This window comes from Protopterus annectens, chromosome 14.part0, assembly GCF_019279795.1.
Source record: "Protopterus annectens isolate FY-2018-M chromosome 14.part0, PAN1.0, whole genome shotgun sequence".
In the NCBI taxonomy this organism is placed as follows: Eukaryota; Metazoa; Chordata; order Ceratodontiformes; family Protopteridae; genus Protopterus; species Protopterus annectens.
The window spans coordinates 751,679,846-751,702,122 of record NC_056748.1 but is presented as its reverse complement, the minus strand read 5'-3'; the positions used below and the strand labels follow the sequence as shown (position 1 = coordinate 751,702,122).

Sequence of the window (22,277 nt, the reverse complement as noted above, 5' to 3'; positions counted from 1 at the left end):
GCTGATAGTTGCACATGGATGATCTCTGGGGCATCAAGCTGCATCACTAACCTGGAAATGTGGGTATCCTTGATGAATATGGATACACCTCCGCCCTTTGTACTGTGATCCATTAACTGAGGCTGTAAGGTATGATATGAATTATAACCTGGTAGTGCTGGGGTGCTCTCTGGAGCCTTGAACCAGGTTTCCGTCACTGCACAAACATTGATTTTCTCCATACTGAGGAGTGCCTTGAGTGCATGCATTTTGAGGTTGAGACTTCTGGCGTTGAGTAGCATTACCCTTAGTTTTTGGTTACCTGTGTTGGTTACGGTGGTTGGTTTGTCCTTTGAGCCTTGCCTAAAAAAGGCACTATGGGGACGGCAAGAGCCTTGGCCAGTATTTGAAAGCCTAGGGGTGACAGGTGCGAACCATCTCTGGTGAAACAGCGAGGCTTGTCTATCATGTCATCACAGGCAGACAGACACTGGATCCACTTAGAATGACACCAGAAGCTTAGCCAATTGTTGAAATTGGTCATTTTGTCTTTGTATTGTGGTATCATTCTAGGTGAAGGTAGTATGCTACTCAAGGTCAGGGTCATACCAGCTTGGGCTACATGATCAGAGAGCTCCTCAATGTCTCCTTTCATGTAGACCAGGGAGGTGCGTCTTAGATCATTCACACCAACATGCACAATGATAGCGTCATACTTGTACTTGTTCTGGAGTGACCCAAGTGCCTGTGTTATGTGGCGGATCCTAGCACCCGACAGGCAGCTGACAGTAACCTTCTCCTCATTCAGCCTGGTAAGTGGAACATCTGTGTGCCTTACTATAGAGTCTCCTATTACTAGCATGTTGGGTAATGGTGTTTTGCCTTAGGGGCTGTCATGAGGCACACTGCTGAGGTGAATTATGTGTTTTCTCGCTTTTGTTTGAAGGTGCAGGTTGCTTGCTTATCTGCTTTGGAGGGCACTGTTTCTTTTGCAGATTGGTACCTAGTGCCTCCAAATACGTTTTTGTGTATTTATGTGTATGTTTTGCCGGTGCTTGTTTTGTAGATCCAAGTATGACTGGTGGTGTGATGCTAGTGTGTCTCTTCTCCTCTATGACTGTCTGTTACAGTCATGGGTTGAGAGCGTTTAGCCTCCAGTCTGGCTGTGTATTTGCATTTCTCACAAGTGTTTGTGTCTAGAGGTAAGAGGAGAGGGTTGTCTGTATACATGAGGCAGTTGTGACATTGCCTCAGGATGCCCAATTCCACCAGATGAACTGGAGAGTACACCTGAAGCTGACATCTGGACATGCTTGGAAAAGTGAGTTTTACTTGTCTTGCGGACAGTCGAGAGTTTTATGCTGTATTATAATACTGCTGTCTAGGAGATTTGGAAAATAATAGTGCTGTGTAGGAGATTTGGACAAGTGCTGATTTGGGTTATGCAAGTGCTGCAAAAGAGCAGTTGATCTGAAGCACTTGAGCTGAGGCTTGCCTAGTTCTAATGGAAAATTTGCAGCGCAGACTTTGTGGAGCCAGGAATAATATACCCTAGCTAACTGGCACTGCCCGACACTGCTCTGTGCGCAAGACCGCACAAAAAGAGAGTTGTAGGGTTTTAAGACAGAGATCAAGGAGTTTGGAACTGACCCAAAATGGCCAATAAAACTACAGTTTCTAGGCAGTAACTACTCCTACAGGGACAGGCAGGCTGCTCAGTGTTAACCACTGCCACTGGTGAACACAGAGACTTCCCTTTAGCCCATGTAAGCACTGGCCTCCAAGAAACTTACAAACAGTTCAGAACAGCAACTCTGTAACTGAACTTTTTTTAAATTATAGAAACTGGGAAAATAGCAAGATTTTTTTGTTTTTGTTTAAGGATAGCAGAGACACACAAGTAGCAAACTAGTCAGAGCAGTGCAATAAATGATCCCAACATGTGTGTGCTAGGTCAGAGGCAGGTAAAATGCAATTTTAAGAAAAAACAATTTTAAATTAAGTGCAACACAAAAAATGCAATAAACAGGCTCTAGGTATGTTCTAAATACTGTTTCTAACACATATATCAACTTTTGCAAGCAAGAAAACACTGAAAAGTAGGCGGCAATGCAGTTTTTCTAAGAAATAATTCAGAAGAAAAAACTTAAAATCTCAAAAGTGGCTCCTTTCTTCTCTCTCAGCATTTTCTCCTCTTGGTAGGTGCTTCAGCAACAACTATCAAGCCTGGAAAGACACCAAAACCAAGCGGTTGCAGGGTTTTAAGAGAGAGAGATCAAGGAGTTTGGAATTAACCCAAAATGGCCAATAAAACTACAGTTTCTAGGCAGTAACCACTCCTACAGGGACAGGCAGACTGCTCAGTGTTAACCACTGCCACTGGTGAACACAGAGACTTCCCTTTAGCCCAAGTAAGCACTGGCCTCCAAGAAACTTACAAACAGTTCAGAACAGCAACTCTGTAACTGAACTTTTTTAAATTATAGAAAGACAAACTTCTACTAAAAGTTACCAAATCTCTAAACAGTTTCAGAGACTCACTGTACTCCAACAAAATATCCAAGTCTTGGATCCTATTACTGCAGCACATTCTCAATCTAAACATGACCTACAAATTCAAACAAAGACTCTGAGAACATCCGTGCAATCACTGGCTCTGTCCTTGCTCCAGCCGTGACTAGCTTACTATATTATTATGCTTGCCTCAGATGCTGGGCCCACCATTATTACATGCTTACTAGCTCAGTCTATTAAACTTATGTATACTCTAAACTAATTCTGCTATAAAATAACGCGTGTTTATTTACTGCACTTTTGTAATTCCAATTCCCAACTAGTGGTTTGTGTTACACTGTCTAATTTTTTTGCTATTTGCTTTTAAGTATTTGTTTTTGAATTATTCTGTATAAATGTAAAACTGTTTGCTGTTTATTGGAGCTTTTCTCCCCAGGTCTCCACTGAAAATGGGCTTCCTGCCCAACCAGACAATTACCCAGTAATCAAATGGAAAATAAAATAAATAAATAAATATATAATGACCTTTGCAACAGTATAAATACTACAAGTTGGGAAGAGGTTGTATGCAGATGAGCAAAACAGATAAGTTTATATACCGCTGCTCATCAACACTTTCTATGTGTAATATTCAGACAAACCTAAACAGCTGCCTCTCCTTCTAGCAGTTTTTCAACTTTTCCTACATTATACTAGATCACAAGCAGTTAAACAAAAATCTGCATATCCCAAACCATCAGTTAGCCACACACTTTTCCACATCATATTCCTGTAACCTTGTAAAATGGCAGATCAGGTCTTTACCTTATAACCAAAGGAAATGGAAGGACCCTAATGATTCATCGGGTCTCATTTTACTGAGATCTGGTGAGTTCAAAATAAAAATGTCTACTACTCATTCTGCTGACAAATCAACTGATCATAGAATATAATGACAACAAATTAAAAAAAAAAACTTATAATTTTTACAGCGGGATGTACTCCCATCATTGACACAGTTTACTCTGACCTAAAAGGCACTTTCAAGAGGAGAGGTGGACATTAAGTGCACTTCTTCCAAAACAGATCATGGCTATGGGTGAGACACTGTCCATGTTAATTCAATACTTTTGCAAAACATTATAAAACACTACAATCTACTCCATTTCTTTACATGTACAGTTTTGGAGCCATAGTAGTAAATGGTATGCTTCCATAACTGAACCACCCACTTGAAGTAGCTGAGGACTCTGCTCTGACGGTCACATAGGCACACACAAATACATAGGAACATATTAAGCAATTGATTACGGGTTCCACAAGAAGCCTAGTCATATACACCTATAAGCAGACAAACTTAAAATGTCATGCCTCCCTTTTCAAGCAGTTAATAGTGCTCACCGGCCAAATCGAAAATGGCAGTATATGATAACCCTGATATAAATTTGTGTCTACTCATCCAGTCATCAAGAATAACTTCAAAACCTGTCAAAGCAGTGCTCTGTTTGACCCATAGTGGAAACTTACTCCATAGGCTAGGAATACATTGCATTAGGAGCTTATCCCTCCAATGAGTCTTATTTGTCGATGTAGATTTATATCCTTAGTGCATGTATTTGCACAGCCACTGGCTTTAAAAAAAAATAGGTGGTCAAATAGGACTGAGAACCCCACTAGTTACAATTTTGCATTCGGGGTAAGAACCAACAACTTTCACAACTTGGGATCTATTGGACAGAGAATTTGCAATTCAGCAGGCAATATATGGATTTACATTAAGCTTGTCTAATTTTTCAATAGTACCCGCTTGGGGAATAGTGACAAAAGCCTGGCCCAGGTCAAGATAAGAAGCGTGCACAGAATGACCACTGTCCACAGCTCCTATAACCTTTTCAAAGAAGCTTACCAGGTTTAGGAGACAGGAGTTGCCCATCACAAACTAAACTGACTGGGATTTAGATCAGTTAAGTTGTATATACCAGCATAAATAAGTTCTGCTATGATACATCCCATGGCTTTGCATGTAAGGCTGGTGAGGTTGATGGTCTATAATTACTCAGGTCTGCAGAGAGGCTACCCTTCAGAAGTGGAGTCATGGTGGCTGTTGTGCAGGAATCAGGAACAAGAAAGGCTGACATGGAATAGTTTCAGTGGAGGCTCAGATACTGTATAATTTTCACTGATGGCAATGCAGCCTGGTAGGCTGTCTGATCTCACAGAAGTATTATTGTTGGCCTTTGACAGGGATTCAGAGGAAACTAAATTCTCAGGGATACTGGGGGCAACAATGTGGATAGGAAGATTACATATGGTCACGGAACTCTTGTTTAACAAATAAAAAAAGATATGAACACTTACTAAAATGAAAGATCTGTTAGAAGAGGTCATCAGCTAGTGATCTTCTACTCCCTCCTTCCATATCCTGACAACTTCTGTTCTAGTTATGCATAATCTCTGTAGCAGCACAGGACACAAACATTTGAGGAGTCAAGAGCAACAGGTGGATGTGAAACCAACCGCCATCTTAGAAAAGGTAGGGGTTACCAGCCTGGGAAAATTTTAATAGCTAAACAATCTTATTCTATTATCTTGATTCCTGACAGTTAGGTTTGATATAACTTCTTTATCAGATCTACAGATTATGTAATACAACACAACATATAAAGTTGGTTATTACTAAGAGAATGAGAGACCAACAGGTTCACTATCCCTTCACAAACCACAACGTTTAGTTGTGAAAGTGGCTGTAGCAACCCTTCAAAACAAAACAAAATCCATTTTTAGTTCTTGGGTACCAGTTTTAATGAAATTGGTTAGGTGTTTCAAGTTAGCACTCAAACTTATATAAAGACAAGCAGTCTGGTTCCATGGAGTAGAAAGAGATAAAAGCTCTGATTATATCCCAGGTGGCCAGAGGTGAATTAGTAGCTCAGGTGCTGGAAAATCTGGGCCAGGACGGGTGGACTAAGCTGCCAATGCCAACCTACATCTGCTGGAGAAGAGGAAAGAGGTCTGTCCTTACTGAACTGCTGACCTCACCAGGAAGGCTGTACCATGCAGCTTTATTGGTTAGGCTAACGAATGCCTTGCACGTTAGCTTTGGATGGGGGGGGGGAGTAGTCACATGCATCTCCCACAAAAAGTACAGTCGTGTACACTTACCATAAATGTAGATGTTCGAGTGTATTCACTGTTGCAGTCATCACACTTGGGTTATCCTGCCACGGGTAGCCCTCAGTCGGCCTGAATACCAGAGGCTTAGTATTTCTGCATTGGTTGCTGCCGCTTCAGGACTGATGTCAGGTCATCAGGGGTATATAAACAGGCAGCCGATGCCACTACATCAGTTTTTCTTGCCCCAAATGTCAGGAGCCCCCAAACAGGGAGCTAAGTTATGGTAGAAAAACACCACCAGTAAAAAGTAAATACCAATAGCCCTGTAAGGAGTGAGGAAGAGAGAGAGAGACAAGGGGGCTGGAGGGTGGGAAACCAGGACTGCAACAGTTAATACACTCGAACATCTACATTTATGGTAAGTGTACACAACTGTACTATGTTCTTCATGTTTCACTGTTGCAGTCATCACACTTGGGTTGATTCCCAAAGCTGAAGAATGGGTGGAGGCAGTCGAGATAAGTTGGGGCTGGCTAGTATGCCCTGTAGGACTGTGGCTGCAAAGCCTGCCCTGGATTTGGAAAAGATAGGCAGGTGGTAATGCTTGGTGAAGGTATGAACTGAACTCCAAGTAGCAGCTTCCATAATGTCCCTGGTAGGGACTCCTCTGAGAAAGACTGTAGAGCTTTAAGTTGCCCTAGTGGAATGCATTCTGACACCCTGAGGGGGGTGGTTTCCTATGGTGCTTGTAACAGAAGTGGATACAGTGTGCTATCCATGTGGAGATGGTTTGTTTTGATATGGCCTTGCCCTCTGCCCCTGGTGCAAAGCTGAATAGAAACTGGTCAGATTTCTTGAAGGGCTTAGTCCTACCAAGGTAGAATCTGAGCTGTCTGTGCACATCTAAAGGGTGCAGGATCCTTTCCCCCTTATACTGAGGATTAGGAAAAAAGGTGGGCAAATTGATAGATTGGTTGAGAGACACACTGGACACTACTTTAGGCATAAAAGTTGGGTTAGTCCTGAGGGAGACCCTGTCATCATGAAAAATAATGAAGGGTTCCACAGCCATAAGTGCTTGTAGCTTAGACAACAGCTGAAGTGATGGCCAGAAGCAAGGCTGTTTTCCAAGAGAGGAATTTTAACTCTGCTAACACTGCAGGCTCAAAGGCTAAAAGGGAGGTAGAGTGAGCTTTTGCAACACAAAATTAAGGTCCCAAGCAGTGGTGGGGGTTCTTCTTGGTGGCCTTAAGTTGTTAGCCCCTCTCAGGAACTGCATGATGAGAGAGTGAGAGAAGAGAGGTGGCTCAGTGCTGTAATGAGCCGAGATGGCAAAGGCATGGATCTTAATGGAGAAGGAGAGGCCTCTGTGGAGTAGGTCTGCTAGGTAATCCAGGATGAGAGGTAAGGAGGGCTGTGTTGTATCTGCTCCTTTAGTGTGAATCCAGGAACAATACCTCTTCCACTTATCAGCCTAGGATTTCCTTGTACTGGGTCATCTGGCTTCATGTATTACATCCAGTACCTGCTTGCTTAGGCTGGCCACTGGAGGAAAATTCAAGGAATAAGCCAGGCTGCAAGGTTCAGGGTCTGCAATTGCAGATGCAAGATCTGTTCCTCCTGATGAGTCAGGAGGGTTGGGATCTGGGGGAGGTGCCATGGGGACACTGGTGCAGTAGTGGGTACCAGTGTTGGCATGGCCAGTCTGGGGCAATCAGGATTGCCCTTGGTCTTTCCTGCCTTATCTTAAGTAATACACTTGTAAGAAGAGGCAGTGGGGAAATGCATAGATTGAGAGGTTTACCCACTGGAAGGATAGGGCATCCACTTTCCAGGCCTTGCTGTGAGGTACCCTGGTGCAGAATTTGCTGAGCTGGTGGTTATAGGGGGAGGCAAATAGGTCCACCTTTGGAATACCCCATTTCTAGGTCTCAAAGCTGAAGGTGTTGTGGTTTAATTGCCACTTGTGTGGGTCTAGGAGATTTCTGCTTAAGGTGTCTGCCAGAGAGTTTTGGTTGCCTGGCAGGAATTGAGCTTGCAGGTGAATATGCATGGCTGAGGCCGTGTTCCACAGGGTCATGTGGCTAGCCAGCAGAGTGGGTAAGAGTGGGTTGCCCCCTGTTTTTTGATGTGCCACATCACTGTGGTGTTGTCGGTTTTGATTAGTAGGGGCCCCGGTGAGAGTAGGGATCTGAAAGCTGTCAGAGCATGCTGGACATCTCTTTTTGGTTGATGTGCAGATGAATTTGGTTTGGGCTCCAGTGGCCATGAATGCACCTGCCGTCCAGATGTGCACCCCAGGCATAGTCTGATGTGTCTGTGGTTAGGGTCTGGGCGGCGTGGGGTTGTGTAAAGAGGAGAAGTCCCTTGTTGTGGTTTCATGCTGCTGCCCACCAAAGAAACTCTTTCCTTAGACAAGGCTTTATAGCTATGACAGTTTCCAGGTCCTGAGAATGTTGTCACCAAAGACTTTTACCATTGAAGTTTCCTCATATGCAGTCTGGCATATGGAATTAGTAGAATGCAGGAGGTCATGAACCCTAGAGCCTGCAGGATTTTCCTTGCGGATAGCTGGGTTCTGGTGGCCATTTGAGCAAAGTAGCCTGTCAGATAGGCTTGCTTTTTTGCAGTAAGGAATGCCATCTGGGATGCTGTGTCCAAGCTTGCTCCCAGGAATACAATTTTTTGATTGTGGACTAGTTTGGATTTCTTTTCATTGATACTGTACTCCAGGGAGGTTAGAAGTTCCTTTACAAATGTCAGGTGCTGCAACAGCTTTTCCTGACTGTCTGCCTGAATCATGCAATTGTCAAGTAAGGGTAAATTTGAATATTTCTCTGTCTGCAAAAGGCAATGGCTAGAGCCAGGCATTTTGTGAAAACTCTGGGAGCAGAGGATAAGCCAAAGGTAAGTGCAGAGAACTGATAATGCATAGATCATGCCCTGAAATGTAGATATTTCCAGCAAGAGTCCCTGACTGGAGTGTACAGATAGGCCTCCTTTAGGTCTAGGGTGGCTAACCAGGCATCTTTGGACAGCATAGAGAGAAGCTGCTGTATGTAGAGCATTTTGAATTTTGGTACCACCAGGAAGGTGGTTTAGAACGGATAGCTCTAAGATGGGGCATCAGGTGCTCTCTTTTCTTGTTACCAGGAAAAGTCTGGAATAATAACCTTGGCCTATCTGCTCTGCAGGAACAGGCTGGATTGCTCTTATGGACAGCAGGGACTGAACTTGGTTTTGTGCCTCTGCCCACTGGTTTGGAGGAAGGTCTGGGAATCCTTTTCAGATTGGCAGCATGTGGAAATAAAATTTGTACCCCTGGGATACTATGTTGAGGACCCATCGATTGTTGGAGATGGAGGTCCAGTTTTTTGCATGGTGGGCAAGTTTTCCTCCTAGGAGCATGAGCAATTGGGTAGAGGTGAGGAGTGGAGTTGAGAAGTCATTGTGAATTCTTTCCATAAGGGGGTGGCTTAGCACTCCCTGCTTTAGAAGTGGAGGTACTCCATTGCTTAGATCTCTGCATACACTGAGACTGTAATCTGGGGGGGGGTCTGTTTCCCCTGGGTCTAGTATGAGATGGCCTTGAGGGGGCTGGAAAGAACCAATGTGTTGAGGGGCAATGCCTACAGAATCTTGGAGGCTGCACTTACAAAAAATATTTGACTGTCTGCATAGACATAGCCTTTTCTTCCATCTTTTTTTAAAACCTCTTCTGCTTTAGTGCCAAACTGATTGTCCTTGTTTGGAGGAGCATCCAATAATTTTGAATTAACATGGTCTGGCAAGGTCTGCTCCTTAAGCCAGGCATGCCTTCTAAGTACAGAACCTGTGACTGCTGCCCTGCAAGATGCTTCTAGGGTTTGAAATCCCCATTGCAGTGTATGCTTGCTGACTTGGTTTGCAGAATGCATAACATCCTGTAATTCTTTATTTTCTGCACAGTTAGGAAAGATCGATAATGTTTGCTTAATAAGTTCTATAGTATGTTGCTGGTATTTCAGCATGTGGAACTGACAATTCAATGCTCTAATGGCAAGAGTTGCAGAGGCGTATACTTTTTTACCCCATCTGTCTAAAGCTCGGGAATCCCTGTCTGAGGAGGTGGGATTCTTAGCTGTAGTTGCTTTTATTCCTTTAATTCCTTGGGAGATGACCTCTGGGTTAGCAGTAGGATTTTTGAAGATAAATTTGCGAGAGTCAGGGTCTCTGTAGTACCTGTCAGGTTTCCTTGGAGCAGGGAGTAAAGTATCAGGAGTTAGACTGAATTCCATAAAGAAATCATCCAGAAGAGGAGGGATAGCTAAGGGTCTGTGCTGTGGTAAATCTAAAATTTCCCTTAGTCTCTTTTTGGACTGAGGATAATCCTGGCATTCCCAATGGAAATGCTCTCGCAAAGTATGTACGGTTTCACCAAAAGAAAAATCCTCTGGAGGGGAGGCAGAAGGAATGGATTCCTCTGCATCTGAAACCTCACAGGCAGATAAGAGCATACCTTCATATTCAGAAACCTCAGAGTCACCGGAATCGTGGTCAGATAAAGCTGCTGGGGACAAGTCTATTTCTTTTAGCAGGGGAAGGCTGGCTTCCCCTAATCAGCATGGTCAGGTCTCCTGCCATTTTAAGCATCTGAGATTGGGGCAAGGAAGCAGGCACTTGAGTTTGGGTCATCGGTTTTTTAGGTTTAGCTCGTACTCTTGGCCTTAGAAACTTGGTAGTTTTAGAAAGAACTGAAGACGCAAAAGAAGTTGCTTTGTGTCGAATATCGGTAGTATGAAGAACTTCCTCAGAATCCAGTGCCTGCACAACGGCTCTGGACCAATCCAAGGTAGAGACATCTGCAGGTTCCCTAGTCAAAGAAGAGTCTTGCAGCATACTGGACTCTGAATGGGTCTTGGTAGCTGCCTGCAAATCCATCAAAGTGGGCATCAGGGGCTGCAAAAGCACCTCACTGAGTACCAGCGAGCTGGTGACTAGCTTAATGGAAGTGTCGTCAGCAGTTTTGGACCTGTGCAGTCTGTCTCTGTCTTTATCCTTATGTTTTTTCAGAAGATCAGTAGTCAAATGGCTTACCAAAGACATTTCAGAATACGGACATCAACAACAAAAGTATTACGCGACAATAAGGGCCCTATGATGAATAGTTAGGGCGTTGAACAAAACACATAACTGACAGCAAGTTACTTTGTGGTCTGGGCCTAAACAGGTGATGCAGTAAGTATGCAAATCTCGGTGTGGAATTTGCTTTCCACAGGCGAGACAATTGTTAACTTTTTCCTGACATTGGTTAGAGCAAGAAAAAAGGATCCCCAATGGGGTACTTAGCTTTAGAAGACTTCAAGATGATTCAATTTCGGAAACGAAAACTCAGGCAGCGGCCGACCAGCACTCGTACAAACTGCTTTGGGCTCCTCGGCAAGAAAGACTGATGTAATGGTGTTGGCTGCCTGTTTTTATACCCCTGACGACCTGACATCAGTCCTGAAATGATAGCAACTGACGCAGAAATACTAAGTTCGAGACGACTGAGGGCTACCCCTGGGAGGATAACCCAAGTGTGATGACTACAAAAGTGAAACACGAAGAATATCAGCAATCATGAAAGCAATGACCACCCATATGTTGAGGTAAGGCTGGTTAGGGCCAACATCACAGAAAACTTCTGAGGGACTGGATGAGCATATAGCCTCTTGCCTGGACCATGGAATGAATGACCTGTAGGGCTCTTGCAATGGTTAAGAATGAATAGGTCAGCTTCCTACAAAAGAACAAATGGAGCAATGGCACTGGCAACTTAGTCCAACTATTCTCTGTCCCATACCGCCTACTTAGAGGCAATCTCTGCTTGACTAACAAAGCCATGTCTGACCCAGCTCTGTTAGAAATGCTACAGCTAAAGAAATCCCAATCCCTCCGCACCACACACTCAACAGACCTCAACCTCATTACCACAATCAAAAGAACAAGCTGGAGGGACAGGTTCATAACCCAGCGACTGCCGATTCTATGGAATAGGCTTCCCATACATGTCAATCAGAGCACCTCAATGGCCCTCTTCAAGAGAAATCTTGATGAGTGAATGGGAAATAGAAAATTCACCCCGGGGATGACTCCAGTGGCTCTACTCGACAGAGGCACTGGGAACTAAGGTCGGGTGGCATGATACCAGTGTAATCCTATGGTCTAGGCTTGTAAAGGCTCCAGGGCCATTAGCCTAGTACACACCTATGAACCTATTAAGAAGTTGAAGGGGTGGATGCTTGATCAAAGTAACTGAGGGTTAACAATCAAAATCAAAACTAAAGTGTGGGTTAAAAAATTCTAATTAAATAACTGGATCCAACAGGAGTTCTGTTTTCTGTATTCAATAGATAACAAACAAGCCTACATTATGTATTAGATGACAAAGAGCCCTATCATTGGTGTATACCACAGCAGGGAATACATATAACTCAGTGGGAAAGCTTGTACATAGCACACACAGAATTTGACAGGAATGTCTGTCTGTAGTGCATACACATCCGAGAGGTTGGTCTACAGTACATGATGGAACTTGACAGGGAGGCGAGTCTGTGCTGCCTAACAATCAATAGAGAGACCTACCTGTGATACGTACTTATGTGAGTGCGTGTATATATATTTGTGTTTGCATGGATATAAATATAAATATGGGTGTGTGTATGTATATGTGTGTGTGCATATATATATATATATATATATATATATATATATATATATATATCTATATATATATATATATATATATATATATATATATATATATATATATATATATATATATATATATATATATATATATATATATATATATATATAAAATCCATATTTTATATATATATATATATATATATATATATATATATATATATATATATATATACACACACACACACACACATATATATATATATATATATATATATACACATATATATACATGGATCTAGGACTACTGAATGAAAGTTCAATAGTCTGAATCCACAATCACCGAACACACTTTAATGAAAGCGCTTTTACTGAAAAAGCGCGTTCGTTAAAGTGCAGTTAAAAAAAATAAATAAATAAATAAATCTACTTTTATGCAGGGGGCAAACCCCCCTGCACACCCATACCCCCTACTCTAATAGTCTCACTCCGAGATTGCACTACAGTAAGGAAAAGGGAATATTCCCTTATCCGCAGTGTAGTACGATCTCCACACCAATCATTCCCCCACAATTCCCTCTAGCTGCAGGCATACTTCCGCGAAAGTGCTTTTTTGGTAAAAAGCACATTCGCAGAAGTATGCCAGGCTATTTGTGCTTTTGTTAAAAGTTCCTTCGAGGATCAGTACCTATCCCATATTATATATATATATATATATATATATATATATATATATACACACACACACACACACAGTGGATATAAAAAGTTTACACACCCCTGTTAAATGCCAGGTTTTTCTGATATAAAAATTGAAGCCACAATAAATAATTTCAAAACTTTACCCACCTTTAATGTGACCTATAACCTGTACAATTCATTTGAAAAACAAACATCGGTTAGGGGAAAAATATAAAACGTACAATATGTTGGTTGCATACGTGTGCACACCCTTAAACTAATACTTTGATGTGGATGTGTGTGTGTGTGTGTGTGTGTGTGTGTGTGTGTGTGTGTGTGTGTGCGCATGCGCACCCTTAAACTAATACTTTGTTGAAGCACCTTTTGATTTAATTACAGCATTCAGTCTTCTTGGGTAGGAGTCTATCAACATGGCACATCATGGCTTGGCAATATTTGCCCACTCTTCCTTGCAAAAGTGCTCTAAATCTGTCAGATTGCGAGGGCATCTCTTGTGCACAGCCCTCTTCAGGTCACCCCACAGATTTTCTATTGGATTTAGGTCTGGGCTCTAGCTGGGCCATTCCAACACTTTAATTTTCTTTGGGTGAAGCCATTCTTTTGTTAATTTGGATGTATGCTTGGGTCATTGTCATGTTGAAAGGTGAAATTCCTCTTCAGCTTTCTAGCAGACGCCTGAAGGTTTTGGGCCAAAAGTGACTGGTATTTGGAACTGTTCATAATTCCCTCCTCCTTGACTAACGCCCCAGTTCCAGCTGAAGAAAAGCAATCCCAAAGCATGATACTGCCACCATCATGCTTCACCATCCATATTGTGTTCTTTTGGTGGTGCAAAGTGTTGTTTTTGTGCCAAACGTACCTTTTGTAATTGTGGCCAAAAAGTTCAACCTTGGTCTCATCAGACCATAACACATTTTCCCATATGCTTTAGGGAGACTTGATGTATTGTTTTGCAAATTTTGGCCAGGCCTGGATGTTTTTCTGTGTAAGGAAAGCCTTCCGTCTTGCAACCCTACCCCATAGTCCAGACATATGGAGAATATGGGAGATTGTTGTCACATGTAGTGCACAATCAGTACTTGCCAGAAATTCCTGCAGCTCCTTCAGTGTTGCTGTATTTCTCTTGGCAGCCTCCCTGACCGGTTTTTGTCTTGTCTTTTCATCAATTTTGGAGAGATGTCCAGTTCTTTGCAACATCAATGTTGTCCCACATTTTCTCCACTTTTTGATGACTGTCTTCACTGTGTTCCATGGTATATCCAATGCTGTGAAAAAAATGTTGTACCCTTCTCCTGACTGATACCTTTCAACAATAAGATCCCTTTGATGCTTTGTAAGCTCTCTGGGAACCATTGCTTTTGTTGTAGCAGGCAACTGAGTTTGTTTGTTTGTTTCTTTCGGCTTTTCCCGGTTAGGGGTCGCCACAGCGGAACTCCGGTCCGCTAATGATTGGTAGTGGATTTTTATGTACCGGGTTACCAGCCCTGACGCACAACCTTCAACGAAGGCATGCCCCATTCACGTATGCCACCACACAGAAGACGCTCTAGCTGAGAATCGAACGGGACAACGTCTTGCTATGAGGCGACAACGCTACTGCAGCACCAACTGAGTAAATGTCAGGAAAATCCTACTAGGACAGCTGAACTTTATTGGGGAGTAATCAGAGTCTCTTTAATTGATGGTAGGTGTGTACCCAAGAAGACTGAATGTTGTAATTAAATCAAAAGGTGCTTCAACAAAGTAATAGTTTAAGGGTGTACACATGCAACAAAGTATTAGTTTAAGGGTGTTCACACTTGTGCAACCACCATACTGGACATTTTTTCACCCAGCAAATTTGTTTGTTTTTCAATTGAATTGTACAGGTTACAGGTCACATTAAAGGTGGGTAAAGTTTTGAAATTATTTATTGTAGTCTCATTTTTTATATCCCAAAAACCTGGCATTTAAAAGGGGTGTGTAAACTTTTTATATCCACTGTATACGTATGTGTGTGTGTGTATATATATATATATATATGTATACATATATATATGTATATATATATATATATATGTGTACATACATATATATATATATATATATATATATATATACATATACATACATACATACACACACACATATATATGTATATATACACACACGCACATGGGTACCAGACTTAAGATGACAAAGAAGCCAGCCTGTACAGTGAATAACATAACGGGGGGGCCTGTCGCAGTTTGCTAAAGGTGACTCAGAAGCCTGTCTGAGGTACATGTAGTGTGCTTGTAAGGCTCATCTGTAGCATGCACAAACAGATGGAGAAGCCCATTTTGTGACTTCAAGATGATGTTGGTGAGGTACAAGTGGTACCATAACTCGCAATTTCTTAGCACAAGAAATCTGCAAAAAACCAAAAACAACTGAAGGACAAAAGCCTAAAAATAGGGACAAATGTTAAATATTGTTCTTGTAAACTTAGAAAGTTGCAACAATAAAAGGTTTTGTGTTAGCATGCATTTTTTGAAAGATATGAAGTCAAACTCAAATATATACCATTATTTAGTGGCTTTACTCCTCACTGATTTACCAAAAAAAACCCCACAAATGTTATGATGAACAGACCAAAAATATGAAGCAAAAGTCAGGAAAGTTTTGGTATATACTAGGCAGGTTAGTACAGTTAGGGATTGCACACAGCTGTATGTGATTACATAATGTGTACAATGCTACTGAAATCACAAAATATCAAAGCCAGTTTCAAGGCCAGCTCTGGGCATCTGGTAACATTGTTTTGTAATGCAAAGTGGATGATGTTAGTGACCAGTGTAGAGCATGTAATCATAGTGAGACAGGAAAAAGGCAAAATGAAAAATAATTCTTAAAATGTAGAATACCTCTGACCAGATTACAGTCAATATAAAAAAGACAAATGGTCTGAGTTTTAACTAGAGCTAAATACAGCAAACAAAAGCTGCATAAAATAACTTCTCTTTATTTGATTTGATTAGAATACCTGCATGTGGCAAGAGATCAAAATACTATCCCATTAATGTGAAGTCAAGTGTACTGTGACCTTACCGTGATGACAAAAATCACTGAGACATGACAGGGTAAACAGCTTCATAGAAAGCAGTGGGGTGAAATTTCAGTCATTCTGCATCAACAGCAGATGGGTCACAACCTTCCTATGGGACCCCTAGGAAATATGTAATCCACTGAGTGTGATGAAAATCTGTACATGCAGAAGAAGCATGGGCAGTCTTTTGAGAAAATGAGTGATGGAACAGTAAATTACATGTACAAAAGGCATGATACCACCTGCATAGCTATACAGATAAAAAGCAAATAAACTGTAAATAAGGATAAAAGCTCTGACTTTTACACAAGTTATTTAATAAAAAGTTACTATGTATGTTTTTTTAAGATGACTCAGAATTAAATAAACTGCAAAAACAATTTCAGAAAAAATAATATTCGCAACCTGTAGAAAATACGCCTAGGATCCAAACAAATGCTCACTTCTGAAGATAATTCCTCAGTTCAGAGACACATATGGCTGCAATGAAAAAGACCTCATTATCATCTCATTAGCATATCTCTGAATGGATCACTGGACTGTCAGACCTGACCACGCTAGTATTCTCCCTAGCAGCCCATGCATCATGTTAGCAAAGACATCTCTTACACACGTGAATGTACACACATTCAAACACCTATGAACACAAACACACTCTCTCCCAGACAAATGTTCCAGTCATCAACAAACAAGCCCTACTCAATCACACTCATTGAAAAGTACAGTTTTGTACCTACCATAAATGTAGATGTTCGAGAGTAAACACTGCTGCGGTCATTACACTTGGGTTATCCTGCCGTCAGGCGGTTCCCCAGTTGGCCTGAGTTCCAAAGTCTCCTCCCTGACGTCAGTGCGACAGGGGTACATAAGATGCAGCCAATGCCATTTTCTTCAGATTTTCTTGCCCCAGATGTCAGGTGCCTCCAAATAGGTAGGCAATTCAAATTGCTAGTAAAATATACAAAAGAAAAGCAAACAACCATTTTCAGTTACCAGCAAATACTCCCCATGGGTAGTAAAGGATAGATGACCAAGGTATGTACCAGAAAGCAAGAGGGGAAGGAGGGAGGGTAACCTGGACTGCAGCAGTGTTTACACTCGAACATCTACATTTATGGTAGGTACAAAACTGTACTATGTTCATCATGTTACACTGCTGCAGTCATTACACTTGGGTAGAATCCCAAAGCTGAGGTAGGGAGGCTGGATCTATAAGGCATTAGGGGTGGCTATAAGGCCTTGCAGCACAGCAGTGGCAAAGGCAGCTCTGGATTTGGAGTATAAAGGAAAATGGTAATGCTTGGTGAGGGTATGCACAGAACTCCATATTGCTGCTTCCAAAATATCCTTGGTAGGTACTCTACTGAGGTAGGCAGTTGAAGTGGCTGCTGCCCTGGTGGAGTGAGATCTCATGCTGCTAGGTACAGGTTTCCCATGGAGAGTATAGCAGAAATGTATAATGTCCTATCCATTTTGAAATAGTCTGTTTTGAAATGGCTTTTCCCTGTGCTCCTGCAGCATATGCTACCAATAATTTCCCCGATTTTCTGAAAGCTTTGGTTTTGTCCAAGTAGAAGCATAACTGCCTGTGAATGTCCAAAGAATGTAGTAGTCTCTCCCCTTTGTTCTGTGGTTTTGGATAAAAAGTTGGCAAGAGAATAGTTTGGTTTAGAGCCACACTTGATACCACCTTTGGCATAAACGTAGGGTTAGTTCTTAAAGACACCCTGTCCTGGTGGAAGATGAGGAAAGGTTCCACTGCCATTAGTGCTTGTAATTCTGAAACTCTTTGTGCTGATGTTATTGCTAGTAGCAGAGCAGTTTTCCAAAAGTTGGATTTTAATTCTGCTGTGTTAGCTGGCTCAAAAGGAGGTAAAGTTAATTTTTCCAAAACAAAGTTGAGGTCCCAAGTTGGTGTAGGTGCTCTACGGGGCGGTCTTATGTTTTTAGCCCCTCTAAGGTACTGTTTGAGCAAAGGATTAGAAAAAATTGGTGGATCCATGCTGTAATGAGCAGAAATGGCTGAGGCGTGGATCTTGATGGATGAGAAGGAGAGGCCCTTGTCCAGCATCTCAGTTAAGTATTGAAGTATCTGAGGAATGTTTGGGACAAGAGGGTCAAGGCTGTGTGCTTGGTTTCAGGCACAGAATCTCTTCCATTTATCCGAGTCAGATTTCCTGGTGCTAGGCCTTCTGGCCTGCAGAATGACATCCATAACAGCTCTGGAGAGAGGAAATGCTTGCTTGACTAAGGAATTTTCCATGCAGCCAGGTTTAAGGTCTTTAGCTGGCTGTGAAGTATCTGATTGTTGTGCTGTGTCAGCAACTGTGGGATTTGAGGGAAAATCCAGGGTGGTTCTTGTGCCAAGTTCTTTAAGATTGGGTACCAGTGCTGGCGTGGCCAGTCTGGTGCAATCAGGATCATCTTTGGATCTTCTTGCCTGGCTTTTATGAGTACCTTTGGAAGGAGAGATAAAGGAGGGAAAGTGTATACTTACAGGTTTTTCCAGCTGAATGGGAGGGCATCCACTTTCCATGCTTGTGGATGGTAGCTCCGTGTGCAGAATTTCTGTAACTGGCAGTTCATTGGGGATGCAAACAGATCTATGTCCGGGCTCCACCATTTTTGTGTTATCATTCCGAATATTTGTGGGTTCAATTCCCATTCATGGGGGTCCATGATGTTTCTGCTTAGGTTGTCTGCCAGTGTGTTTTTCTCTCCTGGCAGGAATTGTGCTTGCAGATGAACTTGGTAGTCTAGAGCTGTGTTCCACAAGGTCATGGCTTGTCTGCAGAGGGGGTAGGAGAGTGTGCCCCCTTGCTTGTTTATGTACCACATAACTGTGGTGTTGTCTGTCTTTAGTAGTAGTTGTCCTGGATGCAGCAGGTCCTTGAAAGCTATAATTGCATTTTGTACAGCTAGCATCTCTTTTTGATTGATGTGGAGATGTCTTTGCTCTGTGGGCCACACACCCTGAATACATTTTCCTGCCATGCGTGCTCCCCAGGTGTAATCCGATGCATCTGTTGTCAGTGTTTGCCTGGCTGTGGGTTGAGTAAAAGGCTGTCCCTTGTTGAGGTGACAAGCTTGAGCCCACCATCGAAACTCCTGTTGAAGGCAAGGAATTAGTGGTATAACTGTTTACAAACTTTGACAGTGTTGAGACCATACACTCTTTAGGTACCATTGTAGTTTCCTCATATGCAGTCTGGCATATGGAATTAGTAGTATGCAAGATGTCATGTAGCCCAAGGCCTGCAGAATTTTTCTTGCAGGGAGATGGGTCTTTGTTCCCATCAAATGAAAGTATTGAGTCAGTTGTCCTTGCTTGTCTGGTGTGAGATAAGCCATCTGGGCCATTGTGTTCAAGCTGGCACCCAGGAATATTATCTGTTGAGGGCACTAGTTTTGATTTCTTTTTGCTTACTGTGTACCCCAGGCAACTTAGTAACTTTTTTACGTACGCCAGATGCTTTAGAAGAATGTCCTTGCTCTCTGCTTGAATCAGGCAGTTGTCCAGGTATGGATAAATTTGAATTCCTTTTTGCCTGCAAAATGCAATTACTGGTGCCAGGCACTTTGTAAAGACCCTGGGCGCAGTAGATAAGCCAAAGGGCAGTGCAGAGAATTGATAGTGCATTGAACCAGCTAGAACTCTGAGGTATCTTCTGCAGTTTTGTCTGATTGGACCTCAAGGAGGCATACCTGCATGTCCCTAAGTCACGAGCCAAGCTTTCTTGCCCAGCATGGGAAGAAGCTGCTGTAGTGTCAACATTTTGAATTTTGGAACATCCAGGTAAGTGTTTAGAGAAGAAAGGTCCAGAATGGGTCTCCAGGCTTTGTCCTTTCTGGGAACCAGAAAGAGTCTTTAGTAAAATCCTTGTCCTTGCTCCTGTGGTGGTACCTTTTGAATAGCTCTCATGTCCATGAGTTCTGTAATTTGCTTTTGAGCCTCTGCCCATTGATTTGGTGGCAAATTTGGCATTCCTTTTAACCTTGGCAGAGTGTGAAAGTGGAACCTGTAACCTTGAGATACAATGTTGAGAACCCTTTTGTCTTTGGTGATGCAATGCCAATTGTGATAGAAAAGTGCCAGTTTTCCTCCTAAGTGTGCTGCCAACAGAGAGCTGTTTGGCAGCTGCAGTGGGAAGTCGGTGAAGCTGCTTTTTTATAAGGTTGAGGCCTGTCTTCCCCTTCTTTATGGTCTGGTGTACCCCATTTTCAAGGCCTGTAAGGGCCTTGTGCCTGACCTCTACCTCTTGGACATCTATATCTGCCCCTTTGAGGTCTGTCTGTGACTGCAAAGGACCAATTCATTGTTGGCCAATCTCTGCTAAAATGAGGAGGCTGAACCTGTAAGAAATCTTTCACCGTTTGCATAGATTTTGCCTTATCCTCCATCCTCTTTAACACCTCCTCTGCCTTAACTCCAAACAACATATCCCGCTGCAAAGGTGCATCCAATAATTTGGCCTTAACATGATCTGGTAACGTATGTTCTTTTAACCAAGCATGCCTTCTAATGACAGAGCCTGCAACTGCTGCTCTACAGAAGGCCTCTAAGGAATCAAACCCACATTGCAAAGTATGTTTTCCCACTTGTTCAGCTGCATGCAATAAATCCTGCATTTCTTTAAAATTAGGAGGATCTGAATCTGGAAGCATCTTTTATTTCAACTGAGACATCAAAAATTGCTGGTATTTTAGCATGTGAAACTGGCAATTTAAGGCTCTCATTGCCAGAGTTGCAGACATATATACTTTCTTTCCCAATCTGTCTAATGCTCTGGAATTTCTGTCAGAGGGAACTGGGTTTTTTTGATGATGAGGCCTTAATCCCTTTGGGTCCCTGAGAAATAGTTTCAGGGTCAGCAACAGGGCTTTTGTACAGAAATTTGTGAGAGTCAGGGACTCTGTAATATCTATCCGGTTTAACTGGGGCTGGGGGTAAGGAGTCAGGGTTTAAGCTGGATTTAGTGTACACATCATCCACAATATCTAACACTGATGGAATATCAAGGGGTCTGTGTTGAGGCAATGAAAGGAAGTCTCTGAGCGTTTTCTTTTGTTTTTAAGGGGGGCTTAGACTTAGCAGAGGGTTTAATGGTTAACTGGGTAGGTCTGAAAACACCCTCTGAAGCTGTGGATTGCTCAGCTACTTTGGTTCCCTCTGAAGGGTTAGTTTCGGTAAGCTGAAAACCTAGAGCATCCAAAGGCCCAGCCAGCTCCATGTGGGAGTCGGAGGTGGTCTGTGGTTCTGTGGAAGTGGTCATCAGGGGCTGCGTAGGCGCCTCGCTGAAAACTGGAGAACCGGCGACTGGCCTAGAAGAGGCCTCGTCGTCAGTTTTGGGCCTTGGATGCCTGTCCTTGTCCTTGCGCTTTTTATGTATTCCAGTCGTTGGAAGTTCCGACGGCATGGTGTAGTTGAATTTTCTGGCAAAATCAAATTGACATTTAATAGTGCGCTTGTTAAACCTTGCACAAAACCGACAACCAGTGACGCCGTGGTCTGGGCCTAAGCATGGAATACAATAGGAGTGGAAATCCTTAGGAGGTATTTGCTTCCCACAAGAAATACAGTTATTAACTTTTACTGACATCGGTCTGAGGCAAGAAAAGTTTCCCCAACGGGGTATTTACCTTTGTAGAAGATTTCGGTTCTGGATTCGGAAAGAAAGTCTCAGGAGTCGGCTGACTGGCACTTGTGAACTGCTTCTGCTTCGGGCACCACGCGGCAAGAAAGACTGAAGAAAATGGCATCAGCTGCATCTTATATACCCCTGTTGCACTGACGTCAGGGAGGAGGCGACAGCAACCGATGCTGGACCAAGACTTTGGAACTCAGGCCGACTGGGGACCCGCCTCACGGCAGGATAACCCAAGTGTAATGAATGCAGCAGTGTAACACGATGAACATCACACAGCCACACACTCTCATGCACAGTCTGAGACACATGCATGCCCCACACATGTATACAAATGTACCTCCTACCACAATGTCTCCTCTGGAACTTAACTCCCACATAAGTGAGTGGGTGACTGCTGTATTCTTACACTGCTCACTTTTATCTCCTACAGTAAAATTTTACCTAGCCAAGCAAATCAGGAGCTGCAGATGTTTTCAGGAGTTAGCACATTGCTAGTTGGCCTCCCGAGGACTGCCGTATTAGAATTTGGCTTTACCCATGATACCACTGTCCACGCCAAGGCCCCACAGCAAGGGAAAGCCTCAGAGGCAGAGCAGTCTCTAAAT

General features: G+C 42.7%; 1 protein-coding gene across 2 annotated transcripts in view; it reads right to left on the bottom strand.

Annotated features, from left to right (window-relative positions):
• LZTS2 (leucine zipper tumor suppressor 2) overlaps positions 1-22,277 on the bottom strand; it is a 1,975,510-nt gene that overhangs the window by 387,495 nt on the left and 1,565,738 nt on the right. The gene's annotated exons all lie outside the window — the stretch shown is intronic.